At 35.7% G+C, this 17,934-nt stretch overlaps 1 long non-coding RNA gene across 1 annotated transcript in view; it reads right to left on the bottom strand.

Moving 5' to 3' along the window:
• Positions 1–12,542, bottom strand: part of LOC307154205 — a 252,368-nt gene extending 239,826 nt beyond the window's left edge. The window contains exons 1-2 of the long non-coding RNA XR_013820299.1: positions 12,471–12,542; positions 12,298–12,395 (exon numbers count right to left, since the gene is read on the bottom strand). This is a non-coding gene — a long non-coding RNA (uncharacterized lncRNA). The remainder of the gene's footprint in view (positions 1–12,297; positions 12,396–12,470) is intronic.
• Positions 12,543–17,934: the final 5,392 nt, after the last annotated feature.

The raw sequence follows: 17,934 nt of genomic DNA, 5'->3' as shown, positions 1-17,934 counted from the left end.
GTAAATCATATTTTTTTTGTATATAGCTTGATTATATCTGAATTGTACCTGTATATGTTGACATTTACAACTTGTGTTAACATTTTAAACCTTTTAAAATGCTTCATTGAGCATGTTTGTGTTTTTTTTGTAGTAAAAAACTATAATTTTTCTATTCGGATTTTGTGTTTTTTGTGTGATTTTGGGTCCAGTATGTTGATAGTTCAGTTCAGTTCAGTTCAACTTTATTGACAGACTCAAGGTCCATTAGAAAACCATACAACATTCCAGGAACACACATATACAACACAACAACAAACAGACAATTACCAATTATAAAAGACAGTTATACCAGTGCCTCCACAGCTGTGACTGGTATCGCACAACACTTTCACTAGGATTTGCCAGTAACTTAATAATACCATTCTGAGAACCATCCAGCCGACCAATAAATTTGTACATCAGATTTCTCAATAAAGCCTGAAAAGTGTTGACTCTTGCCTTACAAAACAATTCACTTGCACTACACCACCTAGGTTTTTGAAGCAATATTCGCATACAGTCATTATAAGCCACCTGAAGCTTATGTATGGTTGTCTTTTTAAACTTGGCCCACAATGGGGCAGTGTAGAGAGGAGTACAGTAGGCTTGAAAGAGCCTTATCTTAACATTGTCTGAACACATATAGAATTTTCTTGCTAACATGTTAGCTTGAGCATAAAGCATACGACACTGCCTATACATGTCATCATCATCAGACAATTGATCTGTGAGGAAGTGCCCCAGGTATTTTGTTTTATTACAAACACCTAGCACTTTACCTGCCAAATAAAAAACTGGAAAGTTGAGGTCTTTGTCCCCTTTTGTTCTGCATATCATGACAACACTCTTCTTAGCATTATACTGCACGTCATATTTGAGCCCATAATCAGAACATATATTCAACAACTGTTGAAATCCAGCACTGCTAGGGGAAACAATAGCCAGATCATCGGCATACATAAAATGATTTATTAAAACGTTACCAATCATACAACCGGTTTTGCCGCCTCTTAGTTGTTCTGATAAGTCATTCATATACAAGTTGAAAAGGGCCGGGGAGAGTAATCCCCCTTGTCTTACTCCATTACCAACACTAAACGGAGGGGAGACACTATTACCCCATCTGACCTGCATACTCTGGTTGGCATACCAGTATGCCAAGATTCGTATCATGCTGTCAGGCACGCCCCTTAGTTTCATTTTCAGGAACAACTTCCGATGATTGACTCGGTCAAAAGCTTTAGAGGCATCTATAAAACCAATTAAAACAGAGGAGTTTTGCCTCCTGTACACTTCAACTACTTCTTTCAAGGCATATATACACAAATCAGTACCATGTTTAGCCTTAAAGCCAAACTGGTTGTCTGTAGTTTCAATATACTCACTCAAACGATATAATAAAATCCTCTCTAAAACTTTAGATAACACACTGGCTAGTGCGATTGGCCTATAATTCTCCATGCTTCCAACCTTGCCAGCCTTGTCTTTAATGACAGGCACAAGAGTAACGGCTAACATCGAGTCTGGTAACATTCCATGAGTCATAAATCCATTAAAGCAAAAGGCAAGGAGAGCTGCAACCTTTGGACTTGCATACTTAAGGTGCTCTGCTATGATTTGATCTGAGCCACTTGCTTTATTTTCAGATAACTGAGAAATTGCTTGATGAACCTCATGAGTTGTGATTCCCAATATGTCTCTTTTGGCAATATTGCCCACTTTATAAGGATCACTATTGACGCAATTAAATAAAGCAGAGTAATGTTGCCTCCACAACTCCGTTATATTATCGACTCCCGAAATTCCCTCAATAGTGCATGGTAACAGAGTATTAACCTTGTTTAGAGCTCTTACCTCCCTCCAAAAGTCAGTGGTCAGGTGATAAAGTACATCAAAGTGAAAAACTAATTGTCTGTTCATATAGGTGATATTGTGCTGTGTAAAAAGTACTCAAAAACGGCCAAAATAGCCCAAGACTCCGAAGAGTTAATAAGTAGAATGGCCAGCAGAAGCCAGTAGAAGACCACTTATAGGCTCACTTTCACTTTAAACTTAATGATTTGCACCAGTTTTCTGCACTAAATCAAACCAGTTTTTCCATGTTAACTCAATAATGCATGCTTACACACACACACACACACACACACACAAATATGTTTTTTGGATATGTTATTGAGAAAATATATTTATTTGTCTATAGGCATTTCTTTGTGATCTAATAATATAAAACTATGTTACCAGTATAGGGCTGTAACGATTCCTCGATTATAGTAAAGTACTCGATTTAAAAAAATCCTTGATTGCAATTTACCCCTCGAGTAATTGGCAAAATACCGAAAGTGGTGCATTCCACAGACGAGAATCCAACAACCGCAGAATTACAGTTTTCTAGGACAACGCGATATTTAAAACCATTTACAGTCATAATATAGCATAGTGCCATTGTGAAATCACAAAGGCTGTGATTCAGTTAAATAAATATATCCTCTGTTTTTTGTTTGTTTGTTTTTTTTTCACAGAGAAGACGCTTCAATTACGAGTGCAGATCAGCCTAACGTTACATGTTAAAATTACCTCAGCTCCGTCCACAGTAAACGCTGCTCCAAGCAAACTCAGTCTCTGCAGTGCTGTTTGTTTAGGTTTCCAATAACGTGCAAATATGGGAACGCAAGTCGGACGCAGTTTGTGTTTCATAGTTGCACTGTTATCATTTGTGGAGCACATCTTTTTTTTTTTTTTTTTTTTTTTTTTTTTTATTAATGCCAAAATGAAGATGTAACAAGTGCATAACAGGAACAATAATAATAATAAAAAAAGACATAGATCACAAAAAAATATATAAAAACAAAATAAAGTGCCAGAGGAAAGAAAAAAAAATTATACAAGATTAAACATAGAAAGCAATCTTTGACTTTTCAAAGACTTTTTGTTTTTTATGCCCATCAAAGACAAAACATAGGAATTATAGTCTACTAGAAAAATAGACAGTAGCGGGATCTTACCCAAAAATTTGCATTTGTGAATAAAAAATTTACCAAGAATCATAAACAAATTAATAACGTATTGAATATGATAATTTGGATTATGATAAAGAAAAATAATACTAAAGGTGTTAATACATATTTTGACATTTGTTTTCTCTGAGAGATAGGTACATAACTCATTCCAAAAAGCTTTAACACAAACACATTCACAAAAAATATGTACAATTGTCTCTTCAGCATCACAGAAAGTGCATTTATCTTCTAGGTTTTGGATATACTTATTGAGTACACTATTACAGGGGTAACATCTATGTAATATTTTAAATGTAATTTCTTTTATCTTGTTTGTTAACAAATATTTGTGTGGAAGAGACCATACCACTCTCCAATTAATATTGTATAACGCCATCCACTTGAAAGATGATACTGGCATAGATTTTCTGTTCATAAGATTACGAACAAACTGGTTATTGAACTTGTCATCAGTAATCAAAATCCCTTCAATTGAAATAGAAGTGTTATATAAAGATATAGGACTATAAGTTTGCTCTCCTTTCAAAAGAGTTTTTATACCACTAGGAATGGCGTTGAATACAATATTATATTCCTTTAACGAAGCCCCAAAACCAAATTTTCTGGAGAATTCTGGAAATTAATAAAACTGACCATTGTCATCCATCAGCTGATTAACAATATATATGTTGTTTAAATACCATCTCTCAAAAAACAATGATTTATTTCTGTAAATAATATTCTGATTATTCCAAATAAAACAACGGTGAGGAGAAAAATTATGTTTGTAAACCAGTAACCATGATAATAAAACCTGTTGGTGAAATTTTGCTAATTTAATGGGTAGTTTACCAAGTGAGAAGGGGCACTGTAACAAAAATTCAATACCTCCAATTTTCTTAAAAATAAAATTAGGAAATACATTCCATATAGAGTCTGTTTTTTTAACAAATCTTTTTAACCAATTTACTTTTAACACATGGTTAAATAGGGTAAAGTCAACAACTCCAAGACCTCCATCACTAATCCTATTTTTTAGAACCTCCTTTTTAATTTTGTGTGATTTATTTTTCCATATGAAATTATATAATAATTTATCTAATAAGGAACATAATGACTTGGGACAATCCATTACAGAAAAGAGATAAGAAACTCTTGATAGACCCTCTGCCTTTGATAATAAAACTCGACCAGTATGAGACAAATCTCTTGCCAACCAAGAATTGAATTTCTTTTTAATTACATCTCTAATAGGGTTTAAATTAATTTCTGTTATAACCATATTTGAATTCAATGATACTTTTACTCCCAAATAATTAACTACATCTTTAATTTGAATTCCACAGATCGCTGTTTTATCATTATTTTTTAAAGATAATATTTCACATTTTGAAATGTTGAGAGAGAGGCCAGAGATCTGAGAAAATTCTTGAATGGTCTCCAATGCTTTAGGAACTTCCAATTGATCTTTTAGGAAAACTGTGGTGTCGTCTGCAAATTGGGAAATTTTTATTTCTTTATCATGAATTTTAATACCTTTAATCATATTATTCTGCTTGACCATTACATTTAAAACCTGAGTAACTATCAAGAAAATAAAGGGTGAGATAGGGCAACCCTGTCTTATTCCTCTGTGAATAGGAAATTTAGGTGTTGTTCCAGAAAAAAGTTTAACACAACTACTTCCTCTTACCTATAATGTTTTTACTGCATGGATAAAATAGTTATTAAAGTCAAAGAATTGTAATACACTAAAAATGAAATTATGGCTAACTGTATCGAAGGCTTTTTGGAAGTCTAAAAACATAATTAGAGCAGGATCCAAAACCAAATCACGATAATCAATCAAATCAAGAACTAACCTTACATTGTTTGATATGTGACGTCCCTTCATAAATCCTGACTGGCACTCATCAATCAAATCATCCAGGCCATATTTTAGTCGTTTTGCCAGAACAGATGCCAAAATTTTATAGTCGTTATTTAATAATGTGATTGGGCGCCAGTTATCAATCAAAAGAGTGTCTTTATGGGATTTTGGTACTAGGGTTATAACACCCTCTCTCATTGATGGAGGAAGGCATCCATTTACAAATGATTCTTCATACACTGCCAATAAAAAATTTAGATAAAGGGACACAAAAAGTTTTATATAGCTCTGAAGTCAACCCATCACTCCCTGGAGATTTGTTATTTTTCAAGTTATTAATCCCTTCTTTAACTTCTTCCAATGATATATTTTTTGAACATATAGAATTAAAATCATTACTAACAGTTTTTATTGAAGTAATAGAATTTAGAATAGGATAGGGGTCAATAACATTAACATCCTTTTCATACAATTTACCAAAAAAATTTGTTATATGGGATGAGATAAGAGTTGTATCCTCACAGACAGCACCATCAATTTTCATTTTTCTAATAGCATTTACCTCCACCCTTCTTTTTTCAAGACTAAAGAAATATTTACTGTTTTTTTCTCCCATCTCTAACCACTTCTTTCTTGACCTAATAAAGGCCCCCTTGGCTTTTTCTTCATATATTTTGTTAAGTTTATTTTGGAGTTCATTCAAAGTGGCCTGATCCTCGACAGTTAAAGTGGCTTTCTCCATTAAATTAGTAATTTCAGCTGAAATTTCAATTAAGTCTGCCCTTCTTTTAATAGCTATTTTTTTACCATAGGTCCTAACAGCACACCCTATTTCAAATTTCAAATGTTCCCATTGTTTACCAAATTCACCATTATTAATTGCAGAGTTCCAGTGATTTTGGATGAGTCTTTCTATAATGGATTTCAAGTCTTCAAAATTTAGCAATGAATTATTGAGCTTCCAGTATCCTCCACTAATTCTATGATCCTTACGCCCAGACAATGTCATTTTAAGGCTAATAATTTTATGGTCAGTTAAAGCAGCAGGCAAAATAGATGTTTCTAAAATAGAAGGTTCTAAGTCTGAGGAAACCAACCAAAGGTCAATACGCGACTGTAATGATAAATTTTTGTTGCTCCAAGTAAACTGCTTAGTTGAGGGGTTTTTTACCCTCCAGATATCAATCAAGTCAAGGCTGTAACTTAAACGTATAAGATCACTGGATTCACTGTTTGCTCTAGGAGGAAATCTATCCATTGAACCATTCATGACCAAATTAAAATCACCACCAATTATTAATTTAGCATTAGGGTTATTACTCATGGCAGAATTGACACAGTCTTCAATTTCACCTAATAACAAAGTGTTTGCATCTTTTGAACAGTACCCATAAACATTAACAATAATGAATTTACAATCATTGATATCAATCAGTAGCATTATCCAATGACCTTTAGAGTCACCCTTGCTCCATACACATTTTCCACGGAAAGTATGTGACAAAATTGCAACTCCACCGGAGTGACTTGACCCGTGAGCTAACCACATCTCACCTCCCCATTGGTTTTTCCAAAAATTAAAATCCTCAGGGCACGAATGAGACTCTTGAATGAAAATTAAGTCGCTTTTGCATTCTTTGCAAAAAAGAAAAAAAGCTTTTCTTTTGACCAAGTTCCTCAAACCTCTGGCATTAATGGAACATAGTTTTAAAACCATCAAACGTCGAAACAAAAACAAATAAAAAGAGTCGAAAAAAGAAAGAAAAAGAAAGCTTAGCTTTTCTCCTTCTAAATTTGAACATATAGGCAAACAGCCATTAAATTATTGTAAACGTATCAAATAAAGAAGTGCTTATTTTCAGTAGAATCTTCCTCGATTTTACTCAAACACTAGCAGGAATCAGGAAGTATCCATTTTTTCTGGAACGATTTCTTTGCCGGCAATATATGCTTTAGAGCCGATGAAGTAAGCCTTTTTCCCTTCGTTGCGTGCTTTTTGTACATAAGGCCAGAGTAGTGCACGGGATCCTTTTTCTTCTTTTGTCAGGTCTTCTCCGAAGCGTATTTTGCGTTCTTTCAGGTATTCGCAGTTTTTTGCACTCTTCCAGATGAAGTCTCTCACCCAGCGCAGTGCAAAGAGGATGATAATGGCCCTCGCGCGACCCGACACCGGCCTACCCAATCTATGAGCAACGTCCACGCGAGGCGCTCATCTTTTCCGCAAGCTCAGGTACCACTCCTTTGCAGATCTCTGTCACTTTGATCTTGACATTTTCAGTTTCCGTTTCTGGAACTCCGTATAGTCGTAGGCACCACCGCCGTTTGTAGCGCTCTGCTTCCACGATTCTGTTTTCCAACTGAGATATCGCTGCTGCTTGTTCGGAAACTTTAGCTGTTAGTTCGCCTTTACACTTCTGCAGATCCACAATTTCTGCGTTGACAAAAAGTAGTGACGATTTCAGCTCTTCAATGGTGTTTGAATTCGTTTTTATCATTTCTTCAAGGGAGTCCGCTCTCTTGTTAAGGGCTGTGATAATGTTTTCTTGAAGCTCGTGCAACGAGAGATCAGCTTTTTGTTTTTTTGACGCTGGGCTATTTGTCGGTGTTCCGGCGAGGAGAGGTGGAAATGATTCGGCGCTAAAATCCAGCTCTTTTGAAAGATGCTTTTTCCCACTTAGACTTTTTGACTTGTTAGATTCCGTAGGATACGAGTGGTCCAATTTCTGGATACCTTTCTTGCTCTTTTCATTTGCGCCACTCATTTTTGCGATGTTAATTTCGGTTAACTTTTACTGATTTCTGATTTTTCTCTTTTTACATTATCAAGTAAAGTGTTCAAGTGTTCCAACGATTCAAGCACTTAAAAAAACTAGGTAATCTGTTTAAAACAACATTTTGAAGGAGTAATGGCCAAAGCCTATATAGAGAAACTTACAACGCGTGTGTTTTCGGCGCCATCTTGTCGCCCTCCATTGTGGAGCACATCTGGGTTTCTCAAACTGCTGTTCATCGCGATTTCAAAATAAAAGTTTAAACATTGCGATTTCAAAATATAAGTTATCTTGCTCTGAGTTTGCATGTTTTGATGTGCACATGTTCTCGTTCAAGAAATTACAGTGACTGTAGCATTTCTATCGTACAGAAGTGGCCAAATATTAAAGGTTAAGTTGACATTTGAATTAATTGTTTGGACAATATTAAACAAGGATTTGATAATGCCAGGCTTAGTGTAACAACAACTAGGCCGCTGGCGCCCTCTGCAGGCATTTGTTATTTATGTACATGTTATGTTTATATTAGTTTATATAATTTATTTTACATGGGTATATTTTAACAGTGTTCTTCAATAAAACCAATATAATTACTTACTTTGATACTTTACTTGAACCAATTATTGTTGCTTGTTATTATATATTTGTATTTTAAGTCATTTTAAAGGCTGTTGTTAACTTGAATCTATTTTTTACCACTATTTTTTTATCCGATTACTTGAATAGAATACTCGATTACTAAAATAATCGAAAGCTACAGCCCTATCATAATAAAAAAGATAGCTTTTTAAAGCATTTGTTTGTTTCCCAATACTGAAAGCTAATGAAAAGGTAATGTGCAATCCTGCTGCTCCCTCAAGTGGACAAAAGTGGTATTATAGCTTGCATTTTACAATTGAAGTGTTTGAATGAATGAGTGAATGAATGAATGGGAATTTGGTTTTTCAATTATATCTCGGTAACCAGAACGCGAAAAATTCTGAAACTCAGAGCATAGATAGTGCTCGAGGAGCCCTCGACGGAGGCCCACGGAGGCCCGCGACGACACGTTTCGATCAAGAGCCTGGAGAGGACCTTACCGTCAAAATTTGAACGTGCAACGACTTTCCATTTTCGAGTTATTAGTGAATTTGTATTCGGGGCGTGGCTTAAATGCCCGTTTTACTTTCGTTTCATTTCATTCATTTACTTTCGTCGATTTCCATATCTCAATGTGACACAATTGTCAAGTAATACTCCAATAGATGAGTTTTGACAAAATATGATTGACAATGTTAAAATAATGATTTTATAAAGTCTAAATATGAATTATATGACAATATTAGGGAGCAGTATGATGAAATGGCAGCAGGGGGCAGTAAAATACCACTTATTGGCTTAATGACATGTTATATCATTTTTACCTTTTTAACTGTTATAGAGGCAAATTTCTGATCTGTCTGAAATTTTTCATGCTTATTAAGAGTCATGAACATTATTATATGAAAATTATATGATCATAGATAGGAATAGGAATTTTTCATAGGAAAAGACCATTCACAACCAATACAGGCAATTTACCATAGGAAATATATGGTTTTAAAGCGTTTTAACAGTTATAGCGCTACCTTTGGTCCGATCTCCATACAAATTTCCAGGCTTCTTTAGCATGTTATGACAAATATGCACATCAATTTTTGTGAAGTTCTGTGTTTTCGTTTAGGATTTATAGGCTTTTGAGTGCATTTTGCCACGCCCATTTTCTTTATAACCCAATATACCCATGCGAAAAATGCAAAAGTTCAACTTTTTTTGATAATTATTTATCTAGAGAGTCCATAGAATTGTCTTAGACTCGTTTGGTTCCGATCGGGCGAAAAACCTAGGACTAGTTCGCAAAAGTAGGTTTTTAACATAATTACGAATATTTAATGAACGGTTTGATTGACAGCAATGGTTCTTGAGGCAAAGTTGTTCTACATGAGAAGGTCTATCAAATGATATGCATATTGTGTGGATATTTGTAACACCACGTGATTACGGAGCTGTAAAACTCGTTAGCGCCAACTAGTGGCCGATTTCTTTCAAAATTCTTACAGACCTCTAGGGCCATGAGTCGAACATGCCTACCGAGTTTTGTTCCGATCAGCCTCCGTTAACCTTGTCTAATAGGTGCTCAAATTTCATTGGCCGATGGCGGCCATGTTTTTTGAGATATGCCAATGTCCTCATATAGGCGGTGGGCCGGTGTGGTATAGTATTCTGTAACCCTATAGTATTCGGTAACCCTGAGGACCCAAGCAATCCGATTGGTTCAAAGCACGTTTTATGGGTAATCGCTTTAGTGCCTGGTTATAAATCATACAAAATAATTTTATTATAGAAGACGTTTGTACTACGTTTTAACGAGTCATTAATGTATTTAATGTATTTTAAATGATACGTTTCATATACTAGTATTTAACCGAAGCTATAGATTGTGAAATTAAACATTTCTCGTTGTTCGTGTGTTTTTTAGTTAGCTTAGATAATAGCATAGCATACAGCTAACGTTATCCGATGATCGTGCTATGAGCTTAAACTGCACTGATACTGCCTTACCGTATTCACAGCCATTCGTAATGCAATTATAATTATGTGATTATTTTTTATCCTCAATAATCAGCGCAATATGTTACAAGTACACTTTTATTTATTAAAAGAGCCATAAACTAATATTTATTTGTGTATATTACTATTTTTACTATTACATTTAAATAAATTACAGAATGCTAGCTATGTTTTGTGGGCATAAATATTAATTGGTTGTCTAGCCTTGACTAAAGAACACTATAATATAATTATGGAATCACAATCTTAATGTAATTAATCAAACCCCTTAATTCATATAATAATCTTTATTTTAAAGAAATAACATGTTAAAGTATGTTTTGTGACGAAGTTATTTGTTTTAAAGAAATAGGGCATAATATGCTTTTTTTATTACAAGCATGTCATTTGTGTACTAATGCATATGATTTATGTCATAATAATTCTTAATACAGAACATCATACAACACAATAACATTTAATGTAATAAAATTAGAGAATCAAAACTTATATAAAAATTTTATTAAATTACACAATACAATACATAATGAATTCTGAAACTGAATTATGAGATGTAATATATTACATTTTTATTAACACAAAACTACAAGCAAAATGCACATCGTTTTAGGACATTTATAGAGCTTTTTAAAATACACAACAATACAAAGCAGCTTTAAACAAACATACTCTAGTATGTCTTTACTTTCCTAAACACTTTTGTGATAGTCCTCTGGCTATAGATTGTGAAGATTTAAAAACAATTAATGTTGAGTTAGCTGTGTTAAAATATTTAATGAACTGTAAGGTTAAAGTTTTTTGAGAGCTAATGAGACAAATAGATGCAGTGTATTTTGCTGTATGAAAAGTCAAATCTTTAGTTTGAAGTAAATTCATGTTGTCAAGGCAAGTCACCTTTATTTATATAGCGCTTTTTACAATACAGACTGTATCAAAGCAGCTTCACATTGATAAAATGAAAATAATACAACAAAGTTTGTTTCTAGAAGAAAATTGCATCATTGTCCACCCTAATTAGGCAGATCAATAATATTGTTGAATATTAAATGTCCCCAACTAAGCAAGCCAAAGCCAAGGCAACAGTGGCAAGGAACCAAAACTCCATCAGGTGACAGAATGGAGAAAAAAACCTTGGGAGAACCCAGGCTCAGTCGGGGGCCAGTTCTCCTCTGGCCAACGAGCGAACAGTGTATGATTATGATCCAGGCAGCATTACAGGTCAGAAGTCAGATTGGTCGTGTCGATGAGGCTGGCACTTCAGGGATGCGTCATGGTTGGGTCCACGTGCAGGTCCACCATCTAGTCTGGATACGGCCGGAGTCCACCTCACTTCAGAAACGGAGAGACTGGTTGACAATTCAGCACTGCGTTGTCGTCGCGTCCAGGCGTAGGTCCTTCATCTGATCTGGATACGGCCTGGATCTGGCGGACTGCGGTAAACCTCGGTATAAGCAGAGAGACTAATATTAACGTAGACGCCATTCTTCTTATGATGGAACGAGAACATCAGGATTTATGGGAAGTGTTCCCGGTTCCGGCTGACCTAATCTATGCAGCCTAATATGGAATTATATAAGTCTATAATGTGTTATGTGAATGCTAGGTCAAAGAGATGTGTTTTTAGTCTAGCTTTGAACTGAGTGTGTCTGCTTCCCGGACAATGGTAGGAAGACTGTTCCAGAGTTTTGGTGCTAAATAGGAGAAGGATCTACCGCCAGCAGTCGATTTTAATATTCTAGGTATTATCAACTGGCCGGAAATTTTGAGATCGCAATAGACGTGAAGGACTATAATGCGTTAAGAGCTCGCTCAAGTACTGGGGAGCTAAACCATTTAGTGCTTTGTAAGTAATCAGCAATATTTAAAAATTTGTGCAGTGCAGTGTTGACAGAACCGGGCTAATATGGTCATACTTCCTGGTTCTGGTAAGAACTCGAGCTGCTGCGTTTTGGACCAGCTGTAGTTTGAAGGAACTCTGCAAAAACACACAAACAACACGTCACGTGCAACTGAACACTTGCAGTCTTTAGTGCTGTGGAACATCACTCACTGTTTTTGCTTTGATATGCAAGCCCAAAGGTGCAACGCAACAGACGTAGTTAGCTCGTTGGACCTGGGGTGTCATGGATGGACTGACTTGAGGGAACTCTGCAAAAACACACAAACAACACGTCACGTGCAACTGAACACTTGCAGTCTTTAGTGCTGTGGAACACCACTCACTGTTTTTGCTTTGATATGCAAGCCCAAAGGTGCAACGCAACAGACGTAGTTAGCCCGTTGAACCTGGGATGTTGTGACATTAAAAGGCCATTTTAATGACACACTCCACAAGATAAGATATATCAGCCCAAAAGTGACTGAAACCTTCCGTTCGTCTCAGTATTATAAGGCTGATCTGTACAACAAAAGATAAAAAAAGTAATTACTTAATGTTAGTTTAATGACTTAGTTAACCAAAACATAAACATCAGCCATCAGTTTCTCCCAACATATTATCAAATGATACCAGGGTGAGAAAATGTGTTTTTTTGGTGATATAAAAAATTGGAGTACTTATTTGTACCAACACGATCCCATAAAATGCTTACCTCAGGAATCAATTCACACATTAAAAGGTCAAAATGTTCAAGCTTTTTGTCCTTCTTTTGCTCAAACACAATGTTGTCGATGTGTCCTAGAAGTTCCTCAGCATGTGCTGACAAGGCTGGATGAAAGCTCTTAGGTTTTGCCATTTTCCCAGTCTTCATTTGCCACCATTTGTTCCACATGGGTTTCACCGAGCCTTTCACAATTCCTTGAAACAACTCCTGAAAAAAATATTTAGTATAGCAAACAATATCTAGCCATTTTAAATTTTGTAAAGTCTTATATGTACCTGAATTTCAGCATCACTGACAAGAGAACAAATTCCTTTTTTTTCCACCTCCTCGACTGTCCTAAATTTAAAAAATCATTGATTTACTTGATTTATTAAACTTTTAAGTTGATTTATATGAATGAGGACACTCATTTTACACATACCTTTTATATGTCATATGCTGAACAGCATATGCTGCCAGTGATGATGCATGATATCTTCTCAGATGCCAAAGATCTTCTCCCTGTATCACCTCGTTTTTCATAGAGGCCCATTTGTCCCTCACCTCCATTTCTGCCATCTAATGCAATAAACACAGTTGTTAAACTAATGTAGATAAAAATAAAATAAATAAATAAAAGCATTTTTTAACTTACTGTACAAACCAAAACCCCACAGTTGTTAGAGTCAGCCAGCCTCCACTGTTCTGGGTACTCAACAGTCCATTTTCCCAAGTCCCAAGTATTTCGGAAGGCATTGCTTTTGTACAAAAGAAAAAAGAAATTAATACATGTACATTAGTAAATAAAGTTCACAATTTTAACATTTATATGGCACATAATACCATAGTATAGCCAGGTCCATCGCAGAAATTGACTTGTAGTTGCCAGTGGGGTCGTAAACTCGAATACGATTCAGCAAACCATCCAAGACCTTTACAACATAAACAGAAACCGCTTTAACCAGAGTTACAACTGTTGAGTAAAAATTATTATTTTTTATCCACACATACCCACAAAATGAAGTGGTTTCCCTTTTCGGGGCTCTGTCCACCAACAATTCTTGGAATAAGGACTGTGTCATTCTCATCAAGGTCCTTTAAAATATTTTTAAGTAAATAAGTAAGTAAATGTGTCCCCTGCCACTGAAATTTAATTAATAGATTTTCATTTACCCTCAGACAAGAAGTGTGACTGTCATCCACATGTTTCTTGATAGTGAAGGATCGCCACCAGAGAATAACCTTTCTATAAAACTCCAACTCACCTATTACTGTTAGAGGCTGAAAATGTTAGTTTTAGGGTTAGGGTTAGGGTTAGGGAATATTTTTGCCTTCGCTCTACAGACCGGCGCTTTTGGTATGTCGATCGGGGCAGGCCCAGGGGTCATAGTGCCAAATTTGGGGCCCCTGGGACTTTTCTATAAAATTCCCACCTACCCATTAAATGAATGCGTTTGCCACAGTGGTTTCGCGGACACCGCTTAGAAAGGGCCGATCGACTAGGGGGCGCCATTTTCCATCTCGCCACGGCCCCCTGGAGCGGGCGGAAAAGTTTGGTGTTTAAAAGTTTCATTCTCGTTAATTAAACCACCCCTACTGTACTAAGCACACTCATGTAATTAAAATTAAAATTAATTTAAATACTTAATTTAAACTTATTTAAATATAATTAAAATACTCTTAAAATAATGCTTATTTGTGTATATTACTATTTTTCGTATAAACAGTTTAGATATTTAAATAAATTACAGAATGCTAGCTATGTTTTGTGGGTATAAATATAAAATATAAAATCTAGCCTTGACTAAAGAACAGTATAATAAAATTATGGAATCACAATTTTTAATGTAATTAATCAAACCCTAGTGAAGGATCGCCACCAGAGAACAAACGTGTGCACCTGTAAAGCAGTTCCACCATGTGCTTTACAGAGCTGTGCAATCCTTGTGTCAAGAATCTAAAAGAAATAGGAGATTTCAATTAAATGTTGTTGAATAATATAAGTAGTATATATAGGAGGTTTGTGTACAAATGACCATACAAATAAGCTGCCATTGGACGCATATGGAGGGCTCGCTTGAGTCCCAAAATTTGTCCAATCATGCACTCCTGTCTGCTGTCTGTCTCAGCACCCTCTAACAAAATCCACGTTTTCGAGAATATCCGAGAAACTTTATTTTTCGACCCAAAAAAACTATAAGGTGTGCGTACCCCTTATAGATATTTTGGGTCGCAAAATAAAGTTTATCTGATCTTCTTGAAACTCTGGATTCAGATAGAGGGTGCTGAGGCGCAGACAGGAGTGCATGATTGGAGACTCTAGAGCCTTCCAGAGCTGAGATATGGAGATCCCACATAGCAATTATTCCATTGGGGCAAATAGAGACTCGCAGACAGTGAAATTTTGGGATAAAATTTGGCCCTTTTTGCAGCTTTTTGTTTGAACGTTTTCTGGAAACCGGGACTAATTAAGAGCTATTACAAATATGTCTCAAAAATGTTATCAATTTAAAATTCTAACATCGTCATTCAGCCATGGGAAACTGTTCTTCTGTGGACACAGTGTCTCGAAATCTTCAACTGTGACCTTTCTATAAAACTCCAACTCACCAATTAATGTTAGAGGCTGAAAATGTTAGTTTTAGGGTTAAACCACCCCTACTGTACTAAGCACACTCGACTGAACACATCACACTCATTTTCAAGTCATTTTAGTGCTTGATTTGCATAAAAATGCAGTGTCCGTGAAACCATTATTTTGCATCCTCTGATTGGATCTGGGACATTTAGGTTTTTTTGCTCTCCTGTCATGTGTGATATCAATTCTCGTTAATTAAACCACCCCCAATGTACTAAGCACACTGTATTTTTTTTAATAGCTGTCCACTGTAGTGACCACTATGCATGAAAGGGTTAATCCATATAAAACAGCGCTTAATCTTGCAAAGTACGATTTGGTGTTACTGCTATCATTACGTTAGTAATTCATTAAGTTAATTATAAAGTGTCGCTATGTTGTGAGAAGGTATTCCTTTGCAGAGATCCCAACCGTAACTAAGCATTTAACAATCAGAAAAAAGTGACATCTCATTACCAGATGTTCTCCAGTCCTAAAAGTAAAACAAAAACACAAACAATCTATATTTAAAAGATATTTTAGAAAGTCATGGTCTCTTTTGAGCCTTTGTCAGTGATGCTTGATTTCTTTCAAGACAACATACTCTGAAATACTTCCCATGAAAAGAAAAATACATGCTGTGTTGGTGATATCATATTATATATATATATATATATATATATATATATATATATATATATATATATATATATTCTTACATAGGCTATATAAAATAAAATGACACAACCCTGTCTCTTTTTGTTAAATTTCAGTTTTATTGATCAATAATAGCAATAATGAAAGTATAAGTAGCCATACAAGTCAAGAAATAAAGTAATTAAACGATTCAGTCAAACATAAGTCAGCAGGCACAACGTTAAAGATAAATAGCCTAAACAATTTAACGTTATATAAAGTTATAAAACTAAACTTTGCCCCCCGCCAAAACGAAAATGATAGATTAATGAGATCAAAGATCGTCCGTTAGACATAGCCTACACAAGACGAATTATATCTCATGTTTAACCACTCCACTAGACTCAGCGGCAGACGTCAGCAGCTCTAGCCGAGATAAGACTCTGCCAGGCGGGATACGTGAGCGCTGAGCGCCCGGTGATCCCTTGGATCTCACATCTCCGAAAACGTCAGATCAAAATTTGAAATAGGCGCTATCTGTATAAACAAACAACATATTTGAGATTAAAACAACTACATTCTCGACTGAAAAACTCTTAAAACTACATTTCGTGACACAATAAGAGTAGTATTTTTAAATTTCGCGGTCTTTCTCCTGCTATTGACGCAACTTGAGATTTTAAATATTAGCTATAGAATATACACAATTTACATATACAATATTTAATTTAATTTTACCTTGCATATAGCAGCGGGATTTAGCATTCTACATAAAGCTACCACATAATAAACAGCTCACGTTAGCTACAAGTTATCGCGAGAACAGATTTAGATCAGGCATACTACTGGCATACTAACTGGGTCCTCAGGGTTACCGAATACTATACAAGGGTGCAGGGATTTGTATTATTTTGAAGTACCCCCGGAAGCAGTTTTTGTAAAAGTAAGCTAACGATTGCGTCACAGCCACGCGACTCTCTGTCGCACAGTAGAGAATTACCGTATGGACAGGAGGAGAAGCTCGCGGGCAATCGGGAGGACGTCGAGGCAAAATGACAAAGTAATTAATCAGAACACCTACAAAAAGTTTCTCCTGCTCCAAGATCATGGACAGCTCCTACTCACGCTCTCCGTCTCTGCGAGTTTCGGAAGGTAATGATTCAGATTTCTCTTGGCACAGCTACTAGAAGACAGACGGTTTGCTCACGTCACATCTACGTCGTCGAGCTCAGTTTGAGTCTGCGCAGTACGCTGGACCCCCAGGAAGTAAGATTTTCTAATTGGCTTCACTTTGTCTCCGTTGAATCCAATGGGGTCGCTGTGTCCATTTCTTTTACTGTCTATGATACTATACCACACCGGACCTCGAAATTACGAATTTAATACTTACCTCACAGCTGTCTACGTTTTTTTTTTGCTGAGGTCATGTAATAAAATCGTATAAGTACTATAGACATATTGTTTCCAACTTTGTTGTATGCACATTTGACGCAAAATGTCCTTACAAACTCTTACTTTTTTAAACCGGCAAAGAAGCAGGAGTACTAATCATAACGTTAGAAAACCTCCCGTTTCCTTGACAACCAATGTAAATAATGAACACAGATTCTACAGCGGAGGCATATAATCTTTGTCAGTGACCAGAAAGCTGGGCCATATAGTGAAACTGACGCATAGCTTGTCTAACGGCAGATGAAGTAAAACCGTACAGTAAATCTCTGTAAAGTCCTAATCATAAATACAGTGCATGTTCACAATAACGGTTTAAATAAATAAAATAATACATGTTTTACCTCTGATATAAACATTTAGATTAAATATGCCATTCTCATTAATGGTGTTAAACACTTTA

This window comes from Squalius cephalus, assembly GCF_949319135.1.
Source record: "Squalius cephalus genome assembly, contig: scaffold_37, whole genome shotgun sequence".
NCBI classification, from domain to species: Eukaryota; Metazoa; Chordata; class Actinopteri; order Cypriniformes; family Leuciscidae; genus Squalius; species Squalius cephalus.
This window is presented reverse-complemented; position numbering and strand designations above follow the sequence as displayed.